This window comes from Phalangium opilio, unplaced genomic scaffold, assembly GCF_054372755.1.
Source record: "Phalangium opilio isolate 3A_F unplaced genomic scaffold, DU_Popi_V2 ptg001662l_1, whole genome shotgun sequence".
Taxonomy (NCBI): Eukaryota; Metazoa; Arthropoda; class Arachnida; order Opiliones; family Phalangiidae; genus Phalangium; species Phalangium opilio.
Window position 1 is genome coordinate 206,485 of NW_028324260.1, and position 24,443 is coordinate 230,927.

General features: G+C 43.8%; 2 non-coding genes across 2 annotated transcripts; both read right to left on the bottom strand.

The window, feature by feature from the left end:
* Positions 1–2,045: 2,045 nt before the first annotated feature.
* On the bottom strand, positions 2,046–2,167 carry TRNAL-CAA (transfer RNA leucine (anticodon CAA)). The gene is made up of 2 exons: positions 2,130–2,167; positions 2,046–2,091 (listed from the first exon to the last, which is right to left on the bottom strand). It is a non-coding gene; the product is annotated as a tRNA-Leu (tRNA).
* A 6,244-nt stretch (positions 2,168–8,411) lies between these two features.
* Positions 8,412–8,533, bottom strand: TRNAL-CAA (transfer RNA leucine (anticodon CAA)). The gene is made up of 2 exons: positions 8,496–8,533; positions 8,412–8,457 (listed from the first exon to the last, which is right to left on the bottom strand). It is a non-coding gene; the product is annotated as a tRNA-Leu (tRNA).
* Between the last annotated feature and the right edge of the window lie 15,910 nt (positions 8,534–24,443).

Consider the following 24,443-nt stretch of genomic DNA (forward strand, 5'->3'; position numbering starts at 1 on the left):
TTCGAACCCACGCCCTCATACTAGGTCCAGAGTACACAGATTTACATCGTGAACGAAGGAAGCTAAGCCCCTTGAGTCTTGCGCCTTAGACCGCTCGGCCATCCAGACCGGGTTTTATGTAATTTGGACGTTTTAAAATTATAACTCATCCAGTTATTTTCTTAAAACATATCGTGTCCGAAGTGGGATTCGAACCCACGCCCTCATACGAGGACCAGAATACACAGATTCATATCGTGAACGAAGGAAGCTAAGCCCCTTGAGTCTAGCGCCTAAGACCGCTCGGCCATCCTGACGTGGTTCTGTGTAATTTGGACGTTTTAAAATTATATCTCATCCAGTTATTTTCTTAAAAAATATCGTTTCAGAAGTGTGATTCGAACCCACGCCCTCATACGAGGACCAGAATACACAGATTCACATCGTGAACGAAGGAAGCTAAGCCCCTTGAGTCTGGCGCCTTAGACCGCTCGGCCATCCTGACGTGGTTTTAATTAATTTAGGCGTTCAAAATTACATCTCTTCGAGTTACTTATATAAAACATATCGTGTCAGAAGTGGGATTCGAACCCACGCCCTCATACGAGGGCCAGATTACACAGATTCACATCGTGAACGAAGGAAACTAAGCCCCTTGAGTCTAGCGCCTAAGACGGCTCGGCCATACTGACGTGGTTTTAAGTAATTTGGACGTTTAAAATTACATCTTTTCGAGTTATTTTCATAAACAATATCGTGTCAGAAGTGGGATTCGAACCCACGCCCTCATACTAGGACCAGAATACACAGATTTCCTTCGTGAACGAAGGAAGCTAAGCCCCTTGAGTCTTGCGCCTTAGACCGCTCGGCCATCCAGACCGGGTTTTATGTAATTTGGACGTTTTAAAATTATATCTCATCCAGTTATTTTCTTAAAACATCGTGTCCGAAGTGGGATTCGAACCCACGCCCTCATACGAGGACCAGAATACACAGATTCACATCGTGAACGAAGGAAACTAAGCCCCTTGAGTCTAGCGCCTAAGACGGCTCGGCCATACTGACGTGGTTTTAAGTAATTTAGACGTTTAAAATTACATCTCTTCGAGTTGTTTTCATAAACAGTATCGTGTCAGAAGTGGGATTCGAACCCACGCCCTCATACTAGGACCAGAATGCACAGATTTACATCGTGAACGAAGGAAGCTCAGCCCCTTGAGTCTTGCGCCTTAGACCGCTCGGCCATCCAGACCGGGTTTTATGTAATTTGGACGTTTTAATATTATATCTCATCCAGTTATTTTCTTAAAACATATCGTGTCAGAAGTGTGATTCGAACCCACACCCTCATACGAGGACCAGAATACACAGATTAACATCGTGAACGAAGGAAGCTAAGCCCCTTGAGTCTGGCGCCTTAGACCGCTCGGCCATCCTGACGTGGTTGTAATTAATTTAGGCGTTCAAAATTATATCTCTTCGAGTTACTTTTATAAAACATATCGTGTCAGAAGTGGAATTCGAACCCACGCCCTCATACGAGGACCAGAATACACAGATTCATATCGTGAACGAAGGAAGCTAAGCCCTTTGACTCTGGCGCCTTAGACCGCTTTGCCATCCTGACGTGCTTTTGTGTAATTCGGACGTTTTAAAATTACATCTCATCCAGTTATTTTCTTAAAACATATCGTGTCAAAATTGGATTCGAACTCTCGCCCTCATACAAGGACCAGAATACACAGATTCACATCGTGAACGAAGGAAACTAAGCCCCTTGAGTCTAGCGCCTAAGACGGCTCGGCCATCCAGACGTGGTTTAAAGTAATTTAGACGTTTAAAATTACATCTCTTCGAGTTACTTTTATAAAACATATCGTGTCAGAAGTAGAATTCGAACCCACGCCCTCATACGAGGACCAGAATACACAGATTCATATCGTGAACGAAGGAAGCTAAGCACCTTGAGTCTCGCGCCTTAGACCGCTCGGCCATCCTGACGTGGTTTTAATTAATTTAGGCGTTCAAAATTACATCTCTTCGAGTTACTTTTATAAAACATATCGTGTCAGAAGTGGGATTCGAACCCACGCCCTCATACGAGGACCAGAATACACAGATTCACATCGTGAACGAAGGAAGCTAAGCCCCTTGAGTCTGGCGCCTTAGACCGCTCGGCCATCCTGACGTGGTTTTAATTAATTTTGGCGTTCAAAATTACATCTCTTCGAGTTACTTTTATAAAACATATCGTGTCAGAAGTGGGATTCGAACCCACGCCCTCATACGAGGGCCAGATTACACAGATTCACATCGTGAACGAAGGAAACTAAGCCCCTTGAGTCTAGCGCCTAAGACGGCTCGGCCATACTGACGTGGTTTTAAGTAATTTAGACGTTTAAAATTACATCTCTTCGAGTTGTTTTCATAAACAGTATCGTGTCAGAAGTGGGATTCGAACCCACGCCCTCATACTAGGACCAGAATGCACAGATTCATATCGTGAACGAAGGAAGCTAAGCCCCTTGAGTCTAGCGCCTAAGACTGCTCGGCCATCCTGACGTGGTTCTGTGTAATTTGGACGTTTTAAAATTATATCTCATCCAGTTATTTTCTTAAAAAATATCGTGTCAGAAGTGTGATTCGAACCCACGCCCTCATACGAGGACCAGAATACACAGATTCACATCGTGAACGAAGGAAGCTAAGCCCCTTGAGTCTGGCGCCTTAGACCGCTCGGCCATCCTGACGTGGTTTTAATTAATTTAGGCGTTCAAAATTACATCTCTTCGAGTTACTTTTATAAAACATATCGTGTCAGAAGTGGGATTCGAACCCACGCCCTCATACGAGGGCCAGATTACACAGATTCACATCGTGAACGAAGGAAACTAAGCCCCTTGAGTCTAGCGCCTAAGACGGCTCGGCCATACTGACGTGGTTTTAAGTAATTTGGACGTTTAAAATTACATCTTTTCGAGTTATTTTCATAAACAATATCGTGTCAGAAGTGGGATTCGAACCCACGCCCTCATACTAGGACCAGAATACACAGATTTCCTTCGTGAACGAAGGAAGCTAAGCCCCTTGAGTCTTGCGCCTTAGACCGCTCGGCCATCCAGACCGGGTTTTATGTAATTTGGACGTTTTAAAATTATATCTCATCCAGTTATTTTCTTAAAACATCGTGTCCGAAGTGGGATTCGAACCCACGCCCTCATACGAGGACCAGAATACACAGATTCACATCGTGAACGAAGGAAACTAAGCCCCTTGAGTCTAGCGCCTAAGACGGCTCGGCCATACTGACGTGGTTTTAAGTAATTTAGGCGTTCAAAATTACATCTCTTCGAGTTACTTTTATAAAACATATCGTGTCAGAAGTGGAATTCGAACCCACGCCCTCATACGAGGACCAGAATACACAGATTCATATCGTGAACGAAGGAAGCTAAGCCCTTTGACTCTGGCGCCTTAGACCGCTTTGCCATCCTGACGTGCTTTTGTGTAATTCGGACGTTTTAAAATTACATCTCATCCAGTTATTTTCTTAAAACATATCGTGTCAAAATTGGATTCGAACCCTCGCCCTCATACAAGGACCAAAATACACAGATTCACATCGTGAACGAAGGAAACTAAGCCCCTTGAGTCTAGCGCCTAAGACGGCTCGGCCATCCAGACGTGGTTTAAAGTAATTTAGACGTTTAAAATTACATCTCTTCGAGTTACTTTTATAAAACATATCGTGTCAGAAGTAGAATTCGAACCCACGCCCTCATACGAGGACCAGAATACACAGATTCATATCGTGAACGAAGGAAGCTAAGCACCTTGAGTCTCGCGCCTTAGACCGCTCGGCCATCCAGACCGGGTTTTATGTAATTTGGACGTTTTAATATTATATCTCATCCAGTTATTTTCTTAAAACATATCGTGCCAGAAGTGTGATTCGAACCCACACCCTCATACGAGGACCAGAATACACAGATTCACATCGTGAACGAAGGAAGCTAAGCCCCTTGAGTCTGGCGCCTTAGACCGCTCGGCCATCCTGACGTGGTTTTAATTAATTTAGGCGTTCAAAATTACATCTCTTCGAGTTACTTTTATAAAACATATCGTGTCAGAAGTGGAATTCGAACCCACGCCCTCATACGAGGACCAGAATACACAGATTCATATCGTGAACGAAGGAAGCTAAGCCCTTTGACTCTGGCGCCTTAGACCGCTTTGCCATCCTGACGTGCTTTTGTGTAATTCGGACGTTTTAAAATTACATCTCATCCAGTTATTTTCTTAAAACATATCGTGTCAAAATTGGATTCGAACCCTCGCCCTCATACAAGGACCAAAATACACAGATTCACATCGTGAACGAAGGAAACTAAGCCCCTTGAGTCTAGCGCCTAAGACGGCTCGGCCATCCAGACGTGGTTTAAAGTAATTTAGACGTTTAAAATTACATCTCTTCGAGTTACTTTTATAAAACATATCGTGTCAGAAGTAGAATTCGAACCCACGCCCTCATACGAGGACCAGAATACACAGATTCATATCGTGAACGAAGGAAGCTAAGCACCTTGAGTCTCGCGCCTTAGACCGCTCGGCCATCCTGACGTGGTTTTAATTAATTTAGGCGTTCAAAATTACATCTCTTCGAGTTACTTTTATAAAACATATCGTGTCAGAAGTGGAATTCGAACCCACGCCCTCATACGAGGGCCAGATTACACAGATTCACATCGTGAACGAAGGAAGCTAAGCCCCTTGAGTCTAGTGCCTAAGACCGCTCGGCCATCCTGACGTGGTTATAAGTAATTTAGACGTTTAAAATTACATCTCTTCGAGTTATTTTCATACAAAATATCGTGTAAGAAGTGGGATTCGAACCCACGCCCTCATACTAGGACCAGAATTCACAGATTTACATCGTGAACGAAGGAAGCTCAGCCCCTTGAGTCTTGCGCCTTAGACCGCTCGGCCATCCAGACCGGGTTTTATGTAATTTGGACGTTTTAATATTATATCTCATCCAGTTATTTTCTTAAAACATATCGTGCCAGAAGTGTGATTCGAACCCACACCCTCATACGAGGACCAGAATACACAGATTCACATCGTGAACGAAGGAAGCTAAGCCCCTTGAGTCTGGCGCCTTAGACCGCTCGGCCATCCTGACGTGGTTTTAATTAATTTAGGCGTTCAAAATTACATCTCTTCGAGTTACTTTTATAAAACATATCGTGTCAGAAGTGGAATTCGAACCCACGCCCTCATACGAGGACCAGAATACACAGATTCATATCGTGAACGAAGGAAGCTAAGCACCTTGAGTCTCGCGCCTTAGACCGCTCGGCCATCCTGACGTGGTTTTAGTTAATTTAGGCGTTCAAAATTACATCTCTTCGAGTTACTTTTATAAAACATATCGTGTCAGAAGTGGGATTCGAACCCACGCCCTCATACGAGGGCCAGATTACACAGATTCACATCGTGAACGAAGGAAACTAAGCCCCTTGAGTCTAGCGCCTAAGACGGCTCGGCCATACTGACGTGGTTTTAAGTAATTTAGACGTTTAAAATTACATCTCTTCGAGTTATTTTCATAAACAATATCGTGTCAGAAGTGGGATTCGAACCCACGCCCTCATACTAGGACCAGAATACACAGATTTCCTTCGTGAACGAAGGAAGCTAAGCCCCTTGAGTCTTGCGCCTTAGACCGCTCGGCCATCCAGACCGGGTTTTATGTAATTTGGACGTTTTAAAATTATATCTCATCCAGTTATTTTCTTAAAACATATCGTGTCCGAAGTGGGATTCGAACCCACGCCCTCATACGAGGACCAGAATACACAGATTCACATCGTGAACGAAGGAAACTAAGCCCCTTGAGTCTAGCGCCTAAGACGGCTCGGCCATACTGACGTGGTTTTAAGTAATTTAGACGTTTAAAATTACATCTCTTCGAGTTGTTTTCATAAACAGTATCGTGTCAGAAGTGGGATTCGAACCCACGCCCTCATACTAGGACCAGAATGCACAGATTTACATCGTGAACGAAGGAAGCTCAGCCCCTTGAGTCTTGCGCCTTAGACCGCTCGGCCATCCAGACCGGGTTTTATGTAATTTGGACGTTTTAATATTATATCTCATCCAGTTATTTTCTTAAAACATATCGTGTCAGAAGTGTGATTCGAACCCACACCCTCATACGAGGACCAGAATACACAGATTCACATCGTGAACGAAGGAAGCTAAGCCCCTTGAGTCTGGCGCCTTAGACCGCTCGGCCATCCTGACGTGGTTTTAATTAATTTAGGCGTTCAAAATTACATCTCTTCGAGTTACTTTTATAAAACATATCGTGTCAGAAGTGGAATTCGAACCCACGCCCTCATACGAGGACCAGAATACACAGATTCATATCGTGAACGAAGGAAGCTAAGCCCTTTGACTCTGGCGCCTAAGACCGCTTTGCCATCCTGACGTGCTTTTGTGTAATTCGGACGTTTTAAAATTACATCTCATCCAGTTATTTTCTTAAAACATATCGTGTCAAAATTGGATTCGAACCCTCGCCCTCATACAAGGACCAGAATACACAGATTCACATCGTGAACGAAGGAAACTAAGCCCCTTGAGTCTAGCGCCTAAGACGGCTCGGCCATCCAGACGTGGTTTAAAGTAATTTAGACGTTTAAAATTACATCTCTTCGAGTTACTTTTATAAAACATATCGTGTCAGAAGTAGAATTCGAACCCACGCCCTCATACGAGGACCAGAATACACAGATTCATATCGTGAACGAAGGAAGCTAAGCACCTTGAGTCTCGCGCCTTAGACCGCTCGGCCATCCTGACGTGGTTTTAATTAATTTAGGCGTTCAAAATTACATCTCTTCGAGTTACTTTTATAAAACATATCGTGTCAGAAGTGGGATTCGAACCCACGCCCTCATACGAGGGCCAGATTACACAGATTCACATCGTGAACGAAGGAAACTAAGCCCCTTGAGTCTAGCGCCTAAGACGGCTCGGCCATACTGACGTGGTTTTAAGTAATTTAGACGTTTAAAATTACATCTCTTCGAGTTATTTTCATAAACAATATCGTGTCAGAAGTGGGATTCGAACCCACGCCCTCATACTAGGACCAGAATACACAGATTTCCTTCGTGAACGAAGGAAGCTAAGCCCCTTGAGTCTTGCGCCTTAGACCGCTCGGCCATCCAGACCGGGTTTTATGTAATTTGGACGTTTTAAAATTATATCTCATCCAGTTATTTTCTTAAAACATATCGTGTCCGAAGTGGGATTCGAACCCACGCCCTCATACGAGGACCAGAATACACAGATTCACATCGTGAACGAAGGAAACTAAGCCCCTTGAGTCTAGCGCCTAAGACGGCTCGGCCATACTGACGTGGTTTTAAGTAATTTAGACGTTTAAAATTACATCTCTTCGAGTTGTTTTCATAAACAGTATCGTGTCAGAAGTGGGAATCGAACCCACGCCCTCATACTAGGACCAGAATGCACAGATTTACATCGTGAACGAAGGAAGCTCAGCCCCTTGAGTCTTGCGCCTTAGACCGCTCGGCCATCCAGACCGGGTTTTATGTAATTTGGACGTTTTAATATTATATCTCATCCAGTTATTTTCTTAAAACATATCGTGTCAGAAGTGTGATTCGAACCCACACCCTCATACGAGGACCAGAATACACAGATTCACATCGTGAACGAAGGAAGCTAAGCCCCTTGAGTCTGGCGCCTTAGACCGCTCGGCCATCCTGACGTGGTTTTAATTAATTTAGGCGTTCAAAATTACATCTCTTCGAGTTACTTTTATAAAACATATCGTGTCAGAAGTGGAATTCGAACCCACGCCCTCATACGAGGACCAGAATACACAGATTCATATCGTGAACGAAGGAAGCTAAGCCCTTTGACTCTGGCGCCTTAGACCGCTTTGCCATCCTGACGTGCTTTTGTGTAATTCGGACGTTTTAAAATTACATCTCATCCAGTTATTTTCTTAAAACATATCGTGTCAGAAGTGTGATTCGAACCCACACCCTCATACGAGGACCAGAATACACAGATTCACATCGTGAACGAAGGAAGCTAAGCCCCTTGAGTCTGGCGCCTTAGACCGCTCGGCCATCCTGACGTGGTTTTAATTAATTTAGGCGTTCAAAATTACATCTCTTCGAGTTACTTTTATAAAACATATCGTGTCAGAAGTGGAATTCGAACCCACGCCCTCATACTAGGACCAGAATACACAGATTTCCTTCGTGAACGAAGGAAGCTAAGCCCCTTGAGTCTTGCGCCTTAGACCGCTCGGCCATCCAGACCGGGTTTTATGTAATTTGGACGTTTTAAAATTATATCTCATCCAGTTATTTTCTTAAAACATATCGTGTCCGAAGTGGGATTCGAACCCACGCCCTCATACGAGGACCAGAATACACAGATTCACATCGTGAACGAAGGAAACTAAGCCCCTTGAGTCTAGCGCCTTAGACCGCTCGGCCATCCAGACCGGGTTTTATGTAATTTGGACGTTTTAAAATTATAACTCATCCAGTTATTTTCTTAAAACATATCGTGTCAGAAGTGGGATTCGAACCCACGCCCTCATACGAGGACCAGAATACACAGATTCATATCGTGAACGAAGGAAGCTAAGCCCCTTGAGTCTAGCGCCTAAGACCGCTCGGACAATCCTGACGTGGTTCTGTGTAATTTGGACGTTTTAAAATTATATCTCATCCAGTTATTTTCTTAAAAAATATCGTGTCAGAAGTGTGATTCGAACCCACGCCCTCATACGAGGACCAGAATACACAGATTCACATCGTGAACGAAGGAAGCTAAGCCCCTTGAGTCTGGCGCCTTAGACCGCTCGGCCATCCTGACGTGGTTTTAATTAATTTAGGCGTTCAAAATTACATCTCTTCGAGTTACTTTTATAAAACATATCGTGTCAGAAGTGGGATTCGAACCCACGCCCTCATACGAGGGCCAGATTACACAGATTCACATCGTGAACGAAGGAAACTAAGCCCCTTGAGTCTAGCGCCTAAGACGGCTCGGCCATACTGACGTGGTTTTAAGTAATTTAGACGTTTAAAATTACATCTCTTCGAGTTATTTTCATAAACAATATCGTGTCAGAAGTGGGATTCGAACCCACGCCCTCATACTAGGACCAGAATACACAGATTTCCTTCGTGAACGAAGGAAGCTAAGCCCCTTGAGTCTTGCGCCTTAGACCGCTCGGCCATCCAGACCGGGTTTTATGTAATTTGGACGTTTTAAAATTATATCTCATCCAGTTATTTTCTTAAAACATATCGTGTCCGAAGTGGGATTCGAACCCACGCCCTCATACGAGGACCAGAATACACAGATTCACATCGTGAACGAAGGAAACTAAGCCCCTTGAGTCTAGCGCCTAAGACGGCTCGGCCATACTGACGTGGTTTTAAGTAATTTAGACGTTTAAAATTACATCTCTTCGAGTTGTTTTCATAAACAGTATCGTGTCAGAAGTGGGATTCGAACCCACGCCCTCATACTAGGACCAGAATGCACAGATTTACATCGTGAACGAAGGAAGCTCAGCCCCTTGAGTCTTGCGCCTTAGACCGCTCGGCCATCCAGACCGGGTTTTATGTAATTTGGACGTTTTAATATTATATCTCATCCAGTTATTTTCTTAAAACATATCGTGCCAGAAGTGTGATTCGAACCCACACCCTCATACGAGGACCAGAATACACAGATTCACATCGTGAACGAAGGAAGCTAAGCCCCTTGAGTCTGGCGCCTTAGACCGCTCGGCCATCCTGACGTGGTTTTAATTAATTTAGGCGTTCAAAATTACATCTCTTCGAGTTACTTTTATAAAACATATCGTGTCAGAAGTGGAATTCGAACCCACGCCCTCATACGAGGACCAGAATACACAGATTCATATCGTGAACGAAGGAAGCTAAGCCCTTTGACTCTGGCGCCTTAGACCGCTTTGCCATCCTGACGTGCTTTTGTGTAATTCGGACGTTTTAAAATTACATCTCATCCAGTTATTTTCTTAAAACATATCGTGTTAAAATTGGATTCGAACCCTCGCCCTCATACAAGGACCAAAATACACAGATTCACATCGTGAACGAAGGAAACTAAGCCCCTTGAGTCTAGCGCCTAAGACGGCTCGGCCATCCAGACGTGGTTTAAAGTAATTTAGACGTTTAAAATTACATCTCTTCGAGTTACTTTTATAAAACATATCGTGTCAGAAGTAGAATTCGAACCCACGCCCTCATACGAGGACCAGAATACACAGATTCATATCGTGAACGAAGGAAGCTAAGCACCTTGAGTCTCGCGCCTTAGACCGCTCGGCCATCCAGACCGGGTTTTATGTAATTTGGACGTTTTAATATTATATCTCATCCAGTTATTTTCTTAAAACATATCGTGCCAGAAGTGTGATTCGAACCCACACCCTCATACGAGGACCAGAATACACAGATTCACATCGTGAACGAAGGAAGCTAAGCCCCTTGAGTCTGGCGCCTTAGACCGCTCGGCCATCCTGACGTGGTTTTAATTAATTTAGGCGTTCAAAATTACATCTCTTCGAGTTACTTTTATAAAACATATCGTGTCAGAAGTGGAATTCGAACCCACGCCCTCATACGAGGACCAGAATACACAGATTCATATCGTGAACGAAGGAAGCTAAGCCCTTTGACTCTGGCGCCTTAGACCGCTTTGCCATCCTGACGTGCTTTTGTGTAATTCGGACGTTTTAAAATTACATCTCATCCAGTTATTTTCTTAAAACATATCGTGTCAAAATTGGATTCGAACCCTCGCCCTCATACAAGGACCAAAATACACAGATTCACATCGTGAACGAAGGAAACTAAGCCCCTTGAGTCTAGCGCCTAAGACGGCTCGGCCATCCAGACGTGGTTTAAAGTAATTTAGACGTTTAAAATTACATCTCTTCGAGTTACTTTTATAAAACATATCGTGTCAGAAGTAGAATTCGAACCCACGCCCTCATACGAGGACCAGAATACACAGATTCATATCGTGAACGAAGGAAGCTAAGCACCTTGAGTCTCGCGCCTTAGACCGCTCGGCCATCCTGACGTGGTTTTAATTAATTTAGGCGTTCAAAATTACATCTCTTCGAGTTACTTTTATAAAACATATCGTGTCAGAAGTGGAATTCGAACCCACGCCCTCATACGAGGGCCAGATTACACAGATTCACATCGTGAACGAAGGAAGCTAAGCCCCTTGAGTCTAGTGCCTAAGACCGCTCGGCCATCCTGACGTGGTTATAAGTAATTTAGACGTTTAAAATTACATCTCTTCGAGTTATTTTCATACAAAATATCGTGTAAGAAGTGGGATTCGAACCCACGCCCTCATACTAGGACCAGAATTCACAGATTTACATCGTGAACGAAGGAAGCTCAGCCCCTTGAGTCTTGCGCCTTAGACCGCTCGGCCATCCAGACCGGGTTTTATGTAATTTGGACGTTTTAATATTATATCTCATCCAGTTATTTTCTTAAAACATATCGTGCCAGAAGTGTGATTCGAACCCACACCCTCATACGAGGACCAGAATACACAGATTCACATCGTGAACGAAGGAAGCTAAGCCCCTTGAGTCTGGCGCCTTAGACCGCTCGGCCATCCTGACGTGGTTTTAATTAATTTAGGCGTTCAAAATTACATCTCTTCGAGTTACTTTTATAAAACATATCGTGTCAGAAGTGGAATTCGAACCCACGCCCTCATACGAGGACCAGAATACACAGATTCATATCGTGAACGAAGGAAGCTAAGCAAATTGAGTCTCGCGCCTTAGACCGCTCGGCCATCCTGACGTGGTTTTAGTTAATTTAGGCGTTCAAAATTACATCTCTTCGAGTTACTTTTATAAAACATATCGTGTCAGAAGTGGGATTCGAACCCACGCCCTCATACGAGGGCCAGATTACACAGATTCACATCGTGAACGAAGGAAACTAAGCCCCTTGAGTCTAGCGCCTAAGACGGCTCGGCCATACTGACGTGGTTTTAAGTAATTTAGACGTTTAAAATTACATCTCTTCGAGTTATTTTCATAAACAATATCGTGTCAGAAGTGGGATTCGAACCCACGCCCTCATACTAGGACCAGAATACACAGATTTCCTTCGTGAACGAAGGAAGCTAAGCCCCTTGAGTCTTGCGCCTTAGACCGCTCGGCCATCCAGACCGGGTTTTATGTAATTTGGACGTTTTAAAATTATATCTCATCCAGTTATTTTCTTAAAACATATCGTGTCCGAAGTGGGATTCGAACCCACGCCCTCATACGAGGACCAGAATACACAGATTCACATCGTGAACGAAGGAAACTAAGCCCCTTGAGTCTAGCGCCTAAGACGGCTCGGCCATACTGACGTGGTTTTAAGTAATTTAGACGTTTAAAATTACATCTCTTCGAGTTGTTTTCATAAACAGTATCGTGTCAGAAGTGGGATTCGAACCCACGCCCTCATACTAGGACCAGAATGCACAGATTTACATCGTGAACGAAGGAAGCTCAGCCCCTTGAGTCTTGCGCCTTAGACCGCTCGGCCATCCAGACCGGGTTTTATGTAATTTGGACGTTTTAATATTATATCTCATCCAGTTATTTTCTTAAAACATATCGTGTCAGAAGTGTGATTCGAACCCACACCCTCATACGAGGACCAGAATACACAGATTCACATCGTGAACGAAGGAAGCTAAGCCCCTTGAGTCTGGCGCCTTAGACCGCTCGGCCATCCTGACGTGGTTTTAATTAATTTAGGCGTTCAAAATTACATCTCTTCGAGTTACTTTTATAAAACATATCGTGTCAGAAGTGGAATTCGAACCCACGCCCTCATACGAGGACCAGAATACACAGATTCATATCGTGAACGAAGGAAGCTAAGCCCTTTGACTCTGGCGCCTAAGACCGCTTTGCCATCCTGACGTGCTTTTGTGTAATTCGGACGTTTTAAAATTACATCTCATCCAGTTATTTTCTTAAAACATATCGTGTCAAAATTGGATTCGAACCCTCGCCCTCATACTTGGACCAGAATACACAGATTCACATCGTGAACGAAGGAAACTAAGCCCCTTGAGTCTAGCGCCTAAGACGGCTCGGCCATCCAGACGTGGTTTAAAGTAATTTAGACGTTTAAAATTACATCTCTTCGAGTTACTTTTATAAAACATATCGTGTCAGAAGTAGAATTCGAACCCACGCCCTCATACGAGGACCAGAATACACAGATTCATATCGTGAACGAAGGAAGCTAAGCACCTTGAGTCTCGCGCCTTAGACCGCTCGGCCATCCTGACGTGGTTTTAATTAATTTAGGCGTTCAAAATTACATCTCTTCGAGTTACTTTTATAAAACATATCGTGTCAGAAGTGGGATTCGAACCCACGCCCTCATACGAGGGCCAGATTACACAGATTCACATCGTGAACGAAGGAAACTAAGCCCCTTGAGTCTAGCGCCTAAGACGGCTCGGCCATACTGACGTGGTTTTAAGTAATTTAGACGTTTAAAATTACATCTCTTCGAGTTATTTTCATAAACAATATCGTGTCAGAAGTGGGATTCGAACCCACGCCCTCATACTAGGACCAGAATACACAGATTTCCTTCGTGAACGAAGGAAGCTAAGCCCCTTGAGTCTTGCGCCTTAGACCGCTCGGCCATCCAGACCGGGTTTTATGTAATTTGGACGTTTTAAAATTATATCTCATCCAGTTATTTTCTTAAAACATATCGTGTCCGAAGTGGGATTCGAACCCACGCCCTCATACGAGGACCAGAATACACAGATTCACATCGTGAACGAAGGAAACTAAGCCCCTTGAGTCTAGCGCCTAAGACGGCTCGGCCATACTGACGTGGTTTTAAGTAATTTAGACGTTTAAAATTACATCTCTTCGAGTTGTTTTCATAAACAGTATCGTGTCAGAAGTGGGAATCGAACCCACGCCCTCATACTAGGACCAGAATGCACAGATTTACATCGTGAACGAAGGAAGCTCAGCCCCTTGAGTCTTGCGCCTTAGACCGCTCGGCCATCCAGACCGGGTTTTATGTAATTTGGACGTTTTAATATTATATCTCATCCAGTTATTTTCTTAAAACATATCGTGTCAGAAGTGTGATTCGAACCCACACCCTCATACGAGGACCAGAATACACAGATTCACATCGTGAACGAAGGAAGCTAAGCCCCTTGAGTCTGGCGCCTTAGACCGCTCGGCCATCCTGACGTGGTTTTAATTAATTTAGGCGTTCAAAATTACATCTCTTCGAGTTACTTTTATAAAACATATCGTGTCAGAAGTGGAATTCGAACCCACGCCCTCATACGAGGACCAGAATACACAGATTCATATCGTGAACGAAGGAAGCTAAGCCCTTTGACTCTGGCGCCTTAGACCGCTTTGCCATCCTGACGTGCTTTTGTGTAATTCGGACGTTTTAAAATTACATCTCATCCAGTTATTTTCTTAAAACATATCGTGTCAAAATTGGATTCGAACCCTCGCCCTCATACAAGGACCAGAATACACAGATTCACATCGTGAACGAAGGAAACTAAGCCCCTTGAGTCTAGCGCCTAAGACGGCTCGGCCATCCAGACGTGGTTTAAAGTAATTTAGACGTTTAAAATTACATCTCTTCGAGTTATTTTCAAAAACAATATCGTTTCAGAAGTGGGATTCGAACCCACGCCCTCATACTAGGACCAGAATACACAGATTTACATCGTGAACGAAGGAAGCTAAGCCCCTTGAGTCTTGCGCCTTAGACCGCTCGGCCATCCAGACCGGGTTTTATGTAATTTGGACGTTTTAAAATTATATCTCATCCAGTTATTTTCTTAAAACATATCGTTCCCGAAGTGGGATTCGAACCCACGCCCTCATACGAGGACCAAAATAGACAGATTCACATCGTGAACGAAGGAAGCTAAGCCCCTTGAGTCTAGCGCCTAAGACCGCTCGGCCATACTGACGTGGTTTTAAGTAATTTAGACGTTTAAAATTACATCTCTTCGAGTTATTTTCATAAAAAATATCGTGTCAGAAGTGGGATTCGAACCCATGCCCTCATACTAGGACCAGAATACACAGATTTACATCGTGAACGAAGGAAGCTAAGCCCCTTGAGTCTTGCGCCTTAGACCGCTCGGCCATCCAGACCGGGTTTTATGTAATTTGGACGTTTTAAAATTATATCTCATCCAGTTATTTTCTTAAAACATATCGTGTCAGAAGTGGGATTCGAACCCACGCCCTCATACGAGGACCAGAATTCACAGATGCTCATCGTGAACGAAAGAAGCTAAGCCCCTTGAGTCTAGCGCCTAAGACCGCTCGGCCATCCTGACGTGGTTTTGTGTAATTTGGAAGTTTTAAAATTATATCTCATCCAGTTATTTTCTTAAAAAATATCGTGTCAGAAGTGTGATTCGAACCCAAGCCCTCATACGAGGACCAGAAAACACACATTCACATCGTGAACGAAGGACACTAAGCCCCTTGAGTCTAGCGCCTAAGACGGCTCGGCCATACTGACGTGGTTTTAAGTAATTTAGACGTTTAAAATTACATCTCCTCGAGTTATTTTCATAAACAGTATCGCGTCAGAAGTGGGATTCGAACCCACGCCCTCATACTAGGACCAGAATACACAGATTTACATCGTGAACGAAGGAAGCTAAGCCCCTTGAGTCTTGCGCCTTAGACCGCTCGGCCATCCAGACCGGGTTTTATGTAATTTGGACGTTTTAAAATTATATCTCATCCGGTTATTTTCTTAAAACATATCGTGTCAGAAGTGTGATTCGAACCCACACCCTCATACGAGGACCAGAATACACAGATTCACATCGTGAACGAAGGAAACTAAGCCCCTTGAGTCTAGCGCCTAAGACGGCTCGGCCATACTGACGTGGTTTTAAGTAATTTAGACGTTTAAAATTACATCTCTTCGAGTTATTTTCAAAAACAATATCGTTTCAGAAGTGGGATTCGAACCCACGCCCTCATACTAGGACCAGAATACACAGATTTACATCGTGAACGAAGGAAGCTAAGGCCCTTGAGTCTTGCGCCTTAGACCGCTCGGCCATCCAGACCGGGTTTTATGTAATTTGGACGTTTTAAAATTATATCTCATCCAGTTATTTTCTTAAAACATATCGTGTCCGAAGTGGGATTCGAACCCACGCCCTCATACGAGGACCAGAATACACAGATTCACATCGTGAACGAAGGAAGCTAAGCCCCTTGAGTCTAGCGCCTAAGACCGCTCGGCCATACTTACGTGGTTTTAAGTAATTTAGACGTTTAAAATTACATCTCTTCGAGTTATTTTCATAAAAAATATCGTGTCAGAAGTGGGATTCGAACCCACGCCCTCATACTAGGACCAGAATACACAGATTTACATCGTGAACGAAGGAAGCTAAGCCCCTTGAGCCTTGCGCCTTAGACCGCTCGGCCATCCAAACCGGGTTTTATGTAATTTGGACGTTTTAAAATTATATCTCATCCAGTTATTTTCTTAAAACATATCGTGTCAGAAGTGGGATTCGAACCCACGCCCTCATACGAGGACCAGAATACACAGATGCTCATCGTGAACGAAGGAAGCTAAGCCCCTTGAGTCTAGCGCCTAAGACCGCTCGGCCATCCTGACGTGGTTCTGTGTAATTTGGACGTTTTAAAATTATATCTCATCCAGTTATTTTCTTAAAAAATATCGTGTCAGAAGTGTGATTCGAACCCACGCCCTCATACGAGGACCAGAAAACACACATTCACATCGTGAACGAAGGACACTAAGCCCCTTGAGTCTAGCGCCTAAGACGGCTCGGCCATACTGACGTGGTTTTAAGTAATTTAGACGTTTAAAATTACATCTCTTCGAGTTATTTTCATAAACAGTATCGTGTCAGAAGTGGGATTCGAACCCACGCCCTCATACTAGGACCAGAATACACAGATTTACATCGTGAACGAAGAAAGCTAAGCCCCTTGAGTCTTGCGCCTTAGACCGCTCGGCCATCCAGACCGGGTTTTATGTAATTTGGACGTTTTAAAATTATATCTCATCCAGTTATTTTCTTAAAACATATCGTGTCAGAAGTGTGATTCGAACCCACACCCTCATACGAGGACCAGAATACACAGATTCACATCGTGAACGAAGGAAGCTAAGCCCCTTGAGTCTGGCGCCTTAGAGCGCTCGGCCATCCTGACGTGGTTTTAATTAATTTAGGCGTTCAAAATTACATCTCTTCGAGTTACTTTTATAAAACATATCGTGTCACAAGTGGAATTCGAACCCACGCCCTCATACGAGGACCAGAATACACAGATTCATATCGTGAACGAACGAAGCTAAGCCCTTTGACTCTGGCGCCTTAGACCGCTTTGCCATCCTGACGTGCTTTTGTGTAATTCGGACGTTTTAAAATTACATCTCATCCAGTTATTTTCTTAAAACATATCGTGTCAAAATTGGATTCGAACCCTCGCCCTCATACAAGGACCAAAATACACAGATTCACATCGTGAACGAAGGAAACTAAGCCCCTTGAGTCTAGCGCCTAAGACGGCTCGGCCATCCAGACGTGGTTTAAAGTAATTTAGACGTTTAAAATTACATCTCTTCGAGTTACTTTTATAAAACATATCGTGTCAGAAGTAGAATTCGAACCCACGCCCTCATACGAGGACCAGAATACACAGATTCATATCGTGAACGAAGGAAGTTAAGCACCTTGAGTCTCGCGCCTTAGACCGCTCGGCCATCCTGACGTGGTTTTAATTAATTTAGGCGTTCAAAATTACATCTCTTCGAGTTATTTTCATAAACAATATCGTGTCAGAAGTGGGATTCGAACCCACGCCCTCATACTAGGACCAGAATACACAGATTTCCTTCGTGAACGAAGGAAGCTAAGCCCCTTGAGTCTTGCGCCTTAGACCGCTCGGCCATCCAGACCGGGTTTTATGTAATTTGGACGTTTTAAAATTATATCTCATCCAGTTATTTTCTTAAAACATATCGTGTCCGAAGTGGGATTCGAACCCACGCCCTCATACGAGGACCAGAATACACAGATTCACATCGTGAACGAAGGAAACTAAGCCCCTTGAGTCTAGCGCCTAAGACGGCTCGGCCATACTGACGTGGTTTTAAGTAATTTAGACGTTTAAAATTACATCTCTTCGAGTTGTTTTCATAAACAGTATCGTGTCAGAAGTGGGATTCGAACCCACGCCCTCATACTAGGACCAGAATGCACAGATTTACATCGTGAACGAAGGAAGCTAAGCCCCTTGAGCCTTGCGCCTTAGACCGCTCGGCCATCCAAACCGGGTTTTATGTAATTTGGACGTTTTAAAATTATATCTCATCCAGTTATTTTCTTAAAACATATCGTGTCAGAAGTGGGATTCGAACCCACGCCCTCATACGAGGACCAGAATACACAGATGCTCATCGTGAACGAAGGAAGCTAAGCCCCTTGAGTCTAGCGCCTAAGACCGCTCGGCCATCCTGACGTGGTTCTGTGTAATTTGGACGTTTTAAAATTATATCTCATCCAGTTATTTTCTTAAAAAATATCGTGTCAGAAGTGTGATTCGAACCCACGCCCTCATACGAGGACCAGAAAACACACATTCACATCGTGAACGAAGGACACTAAGCCCCTTGAGTCTAGCGCCTAAGACGGCTCGGCCATACTGACGTGGTTTTAAGTAATTTAGACGTTTAAAATTACATCTCTTCGAGTTATTTTCATAAACAGTATCGTGTCAGAAGTGGGATTCGAACCCACGCCCTCATACTAGGACCAGAATACACAGATTTACATCGTGAACGAAGAAAGCTAAGCCCCTTGAGTCTTGCGCCTTAGACCGCTCGGCCATCCAAACCGGGTTTTATGTAATTTGGACGTTTTAAAATTATATCTCATCCAGTTATTTTCTTAAAACATATCGTGTCAGAAGTGTGATTCGAACCCACACCCTCATACGAGGACCAGAATACACAGATTCACATCGTGAACGAAGGAAGCTAAGCCCCTTGAGTCTGGCGCCTTAGAGCGCTCGGCCATCCTGACGTGGTTTTAATTAATTTAGGCGTTCAAAATTACATCTCTTCGAGTTACGTTTATAAAACATATCGTGTCACAAGTGGAATTCGAACCCACGCCCTCATACGAGGACCAGAATACACAGATTCATATCGTGAACGAAGGAAGCTAAGCCCTTTGACTCTGGCGCCTTAGACCGCTTTGCCATCCTGACGTGCTTTTGTGTAATTCGGACGTTTTAAAATTACATCTCATCCAGTTATTTTCTTAAAACATATCGTGTCAAAATTGGATTCGAACCCTCGCCCTCATACAAGGACCAAAATACACAGATTCACATCGTGAACGAAGGAAACTAAGCCCCTTGAGTCTAGCGCCTAAGACGGCTCGGCCATCCAGACGTGGTTTAAAGTAATTTAGACGTTTAAAATTACATCTCTTCGAGTTACTTTTATAAAACATATCGTGTCAGAAGTAGAATTCGAACCCACGCCCTCATACGAGGACCAGAATACACAGATTCATATCGTGAACGAAGGAAGTTAAGCACCTTGAGTCTCGCGCCTTAGACCGCTCGGCCATCCTGACGTGGTTTTAATTAATTTAGGCGTTCAAAATTACATCTCTTCGAGTTACTTTTATAAAACATATCGTGTCAGAAGTGGGATTCGAACCCACGCCCTCATACGAGGGCCAGATTACACAGATTCACATCGTGAACGAAGGAAACTAAGCCCCTTGAGTCTAGCGCCTAAGACGGCTCGGCCATACTGACGTGGTTTTAAGTAATTTAGACGTTTAAAATTACATCTCTTCGAGTTATTTTCATAAACAATATCGTGTCAGAAGTGGGATTCGAACCCACGCCCTCATACTAGGACCAGAATACACAGATTTCCTTCGTGAACGAAGGAAGCTAAGCCCCTTGAGTCTTGCGCCTTAGACCGCTCGGCCATCCAGACCGGGTTTTATGTAATTTGGACGTTTTAAAATTATATCTCATCCAGTTATTTTCTTAAAACATATCGTGTCCGAAGTGGGATTCGAACCCACGCCCTCATACGAGGACCAGAATACACAGATTCACATCGTGAACGAAGGAAACTAAGCCCCTTGAGTCTAGCGCCTAAGACGGCTCGGCCATACTGACGTGGTTTTAAGTAATTTAGACGTTTAAAATTACATCTCTTCGAGTTGTTTTCATAAACAGTATCGTGTCAGAAGTGGGATTCGAACCCACGCCCTCATACTAGGACCAGAATGCACAGATTTACATCGTGAACGAAGGAAGCTCAGCCCCTTGAGTCTTGCGCCTTAGACCGCTCGGCCATCCAGACCGGGTTTTATGTAATTTGGACGTTTTAATATTATATCTCATCCAGTTATTTTCTTAAAACATATCGTGTCAGAAGTGTGATTCGAACCCACACCCTCATACGAGGACCAGAATACACAGATTCACATCGTGAACGAAGGAAGCTAAGCCCCTTGAGTCTGGCGCCTTAGACCGCTCGGCCATCCTGACGTGGTTTTAATTAATTTAGGCGTTCAAAATTACATCTCTTCGAGTTACTTTTATAAAACATATCGTGTCAGAAGTGGAATTCGATTCCACGCCCTCATACGAGGACCAGAATACACAGATTCATATCGTGAACGAAGGAAGCTAAGCCCTTTGACTCTGGCGCCTAAGACCGCTTTGCCATCCTGACGTGCTTTTGTGTAATTCGGACGTTCTAAAATTACATCTCATCCAGTTATTTTCTTAAAACATATCGTGTCAAAATTGGATTCGAACCCTCGCCCTCATACAAGGACCAGAATACACAGATTCACATCGTGAACGAAGGAAACTAAGCCCCTTGAGTCTAGCGCCTAAGACGGCTCGGCCATCCAGACGTGGTTTAAAGTAATTTAGACGTTTAAAATTACATCTCTTCGAGTTACTTTTATAAAACATATCGTGTCAGAAGTAGAATTCGAACCCACGCCCTCATACGAGGACCAGAATACACAGATTCATATCGTGAACGAAGGAAGCTAAGCACCTTGAGTCTCGCGCCTTAGACCGCTCGGCCATCCTGACGTGGTTTTAATTAATTTAGGCGTTCAAAATTACATCTCTTCGAGTTACTTTTATAAAACATATCGTGTCAGAAGTGGGATTCGAACCCACGCCCTCATACGAGGGCCAGATTACACAGATTCACATCGTGAACGAAGGAAACTAAGCCCCTTGAGTCTAGCGCCTAAGACGGCTCGGCCATACTGACGTGGTTTTAAGTAATTTAGACGTTTAAAATTACATCTCTTCGAGTTATTTTCATAAACAATATCGTGTCAGAAGTGGGATTCGAACCCACGCCCTCATACTAGGACCAGAATACACAGATTTCCTTCGTGAACGAAGGAAGCTAAGCCCCTTGAGTCTTGCGCCTTAGACCGCTCGGCCATCCAGACCGGGTTTTATGTAATTTGGACGTTTTAAAATTATATCTCATCCAGTTATTTTCTTAAAACATATCGTGTCCGAAGTGGGATTCGAACCCACGCCCTCATACGAGGACCAGAATACACAGATTCACATCGTGAACGAAGGAAACTAAGCCCCTTGAGTCTAGCGCCTAAGACGGCTCGGCCATACTGACGTGGTTTTAAGTAATTTAGACGTTTAAAATTACATCTCTTCGAGTTACTTTTATAAAACATATCGTGTCAGAAGTGGAATTCGAACCCACGCCCTCATACGAGGACCAGAATACACAGATTCATATCGTGAACGAAGGAAGCTAAGCCCTTTGACTCTGGCGCCTTAGACCGCTTTGCCATCCTGACGTGCTTTTGTGTAATTCGGACGTTTTAAAATTACATCTCATCCAGTCATTTTCTTAAAACATATCGTGTCAAAATTGGATTCGAACCCTCGCCCTCATACAAGGACCAGAATACACAGATTCACATCGTGAACGAAGGAAACTAAGCCCCTTGAGTCTAGCGCCTAAGACGGCTCGGCCATCCAGACGTGGTTTAAAGTAATTTAGACGTTTAAAATTACATCTCTTCGAGTTACTTTTATAAAACATATCGTGTCAGAAGTAGAATTCGAACCCACGCCCTTATACGAGGACCAGAATACACAGATTCATATCGTGAACGAAGGAAGCTAAGCACCTTGAGTCTCGCGCCTTAGACCGCTCGGCCATCCTGACGTGGTTTTGTGTAATTTGGACGTTTTAAAATTACATCTCATCCAGTTATTTTCATAAACAATATCGTGTCAGAAGTGGGATTCGAACCCACGCCCTCATACGAGGACCAGAATACACAGATTCACATCGTGAACGAAGGAAGCTAAGCCCCTTGAGTCTAGTGCCTAAGACCGCTCGGCCATCCTGACGTGGTTATAAGTAATTTAGACGTTTAAAATTACATCTCTTCGAGTTATTTTCATAAAAAATATCGTGTAAGAAGTGGGATTCGAACCCACGCCCTCATACTAGGACCAGAATTCACAGATTTACATCGTGAACGAAGGAAGCTAAGCCCCTTGAGTCTTGCGCCTTAGACCGCTCGGCCATCCAGACCGGGTTTTATGTAATTTGGACGTTTTAATATTATATCTCATCCAGTTATTTTCTTAAAACATATCGTGTCAGAAGTGGTATTCGAACCCACGCCCTCATACGAGGACCAGAATACACAGATTCACATCGTGAACGAAGGAAGCTAAGCCCCTTGAGTCTAGCGCCTAAGACCGCTCGGCCATCCTGACGTGGTTTTGTGTAATTTGGACGTTTTAAAATTACATCTCATCCAGTTATTTTCATAAACAATATCGTGTCAGAAGTGGGATTCGAACCCACGCCCTCATACGAGGACCAGAATACACAGATTCACATCGTGAACGAAGGAAGCTAAGCCCCTTGAGCCTAGCGCCTAAGACCGCTCGGCTATACTGACGTGGTTTTAAGTAATTTAGACGTTTAAAATTACATCTCTTCGAGTTATTTTCATAGAAAATATCGTGTCAGAAGTGGGATTCGAACCCACGCCCTCATACTAAGACCAGAATACACAGATTTACATCGTGAACGAAGGAAGCTAAGCCCCTTGAGTCTTGCGCCTTAGACCGCTCGGCCATCCAGACCGGGTTTTATGTAATTTGGACGTTTTAAAATTATATCTCATCCAGTTATTTTCTTAAAACATATCGTGTCAGAAGTGGGATTCGAACCCACGCCCTCATACGAGGACCAGAATTCACAGATGCTCATCGTGAACGAAGGAAGCTAAGCCCCTTGAGTCTAGCGCCTAAGACCGCTCGGCCATCCTGACGTGCTTCTGTGTAATTTGGACGTTTTAAAATTATATCTCATCCAGTTATTTTCTTAACAAATATCGTGTCAGAAGTGTGATTCGAACCCACGCCCTCATACGAGGACCAGAAAACACACATTCACATCGTGAACGAAGGACACTAAGCCCCTTGAGTCTAGCGCCTAAGACGGCTCGGCCATACTGACGTGGTTTTAAGTAATTTAGACGTTTAAAATTACATCTCTTCGAGTTATTTTCATAAACAGTATCGTGTCAGAAGTGGGATTCGAACCCACGCCCTCATACTAGGACCAGAATACACAGATTTACATCGTGAACGAAGAAAGCTAAGCCCCTTGAGTCTTGCGCCTTAGACCGCTCGGCCATCCTGACGTGGTTTTAATTAATTTAGGCGTTCAAAATTACATCTCTTCGAGTTACGTTTAAAAAACATATCGTGTCACAAGTGGAATTCGAACCCACGCCCTCATACGAGGACCAGAATACAAGATTCATATCGTGAACGAAGGAAGCTAAGCCCCTTGAGTCTGGCGCCTTAGACCGCTTTGCCATCCTGACGTGCTTTTGTGTAATTCGGACGTTTTAAAATTACATCTCATCCAGTTATTTTCATAAAACATATCGTGTCAAAATTGGATTCGAACCCTCGCCCTCATACAAGGACCAGAATACACAGATTCACATCGTGAACGAAGGAAACTAAGCCCCTTGAGTCTAGCGCCTAAGACGGCTCGGCCATACTGACGTGGTTTTAAGTAATTTAGACGTTTAAAATTACATCTCTTCGAGTTATTTTCAAAAACAATATCGTTTCAGAAGTGGGATTCGAACCCACGCCCTCATACTAGGACCAGAATACACAGATTTACATCGTGAACGAAGGAAGCTAAGCCCCTTGAGTCTTGCGCCTTAGACCG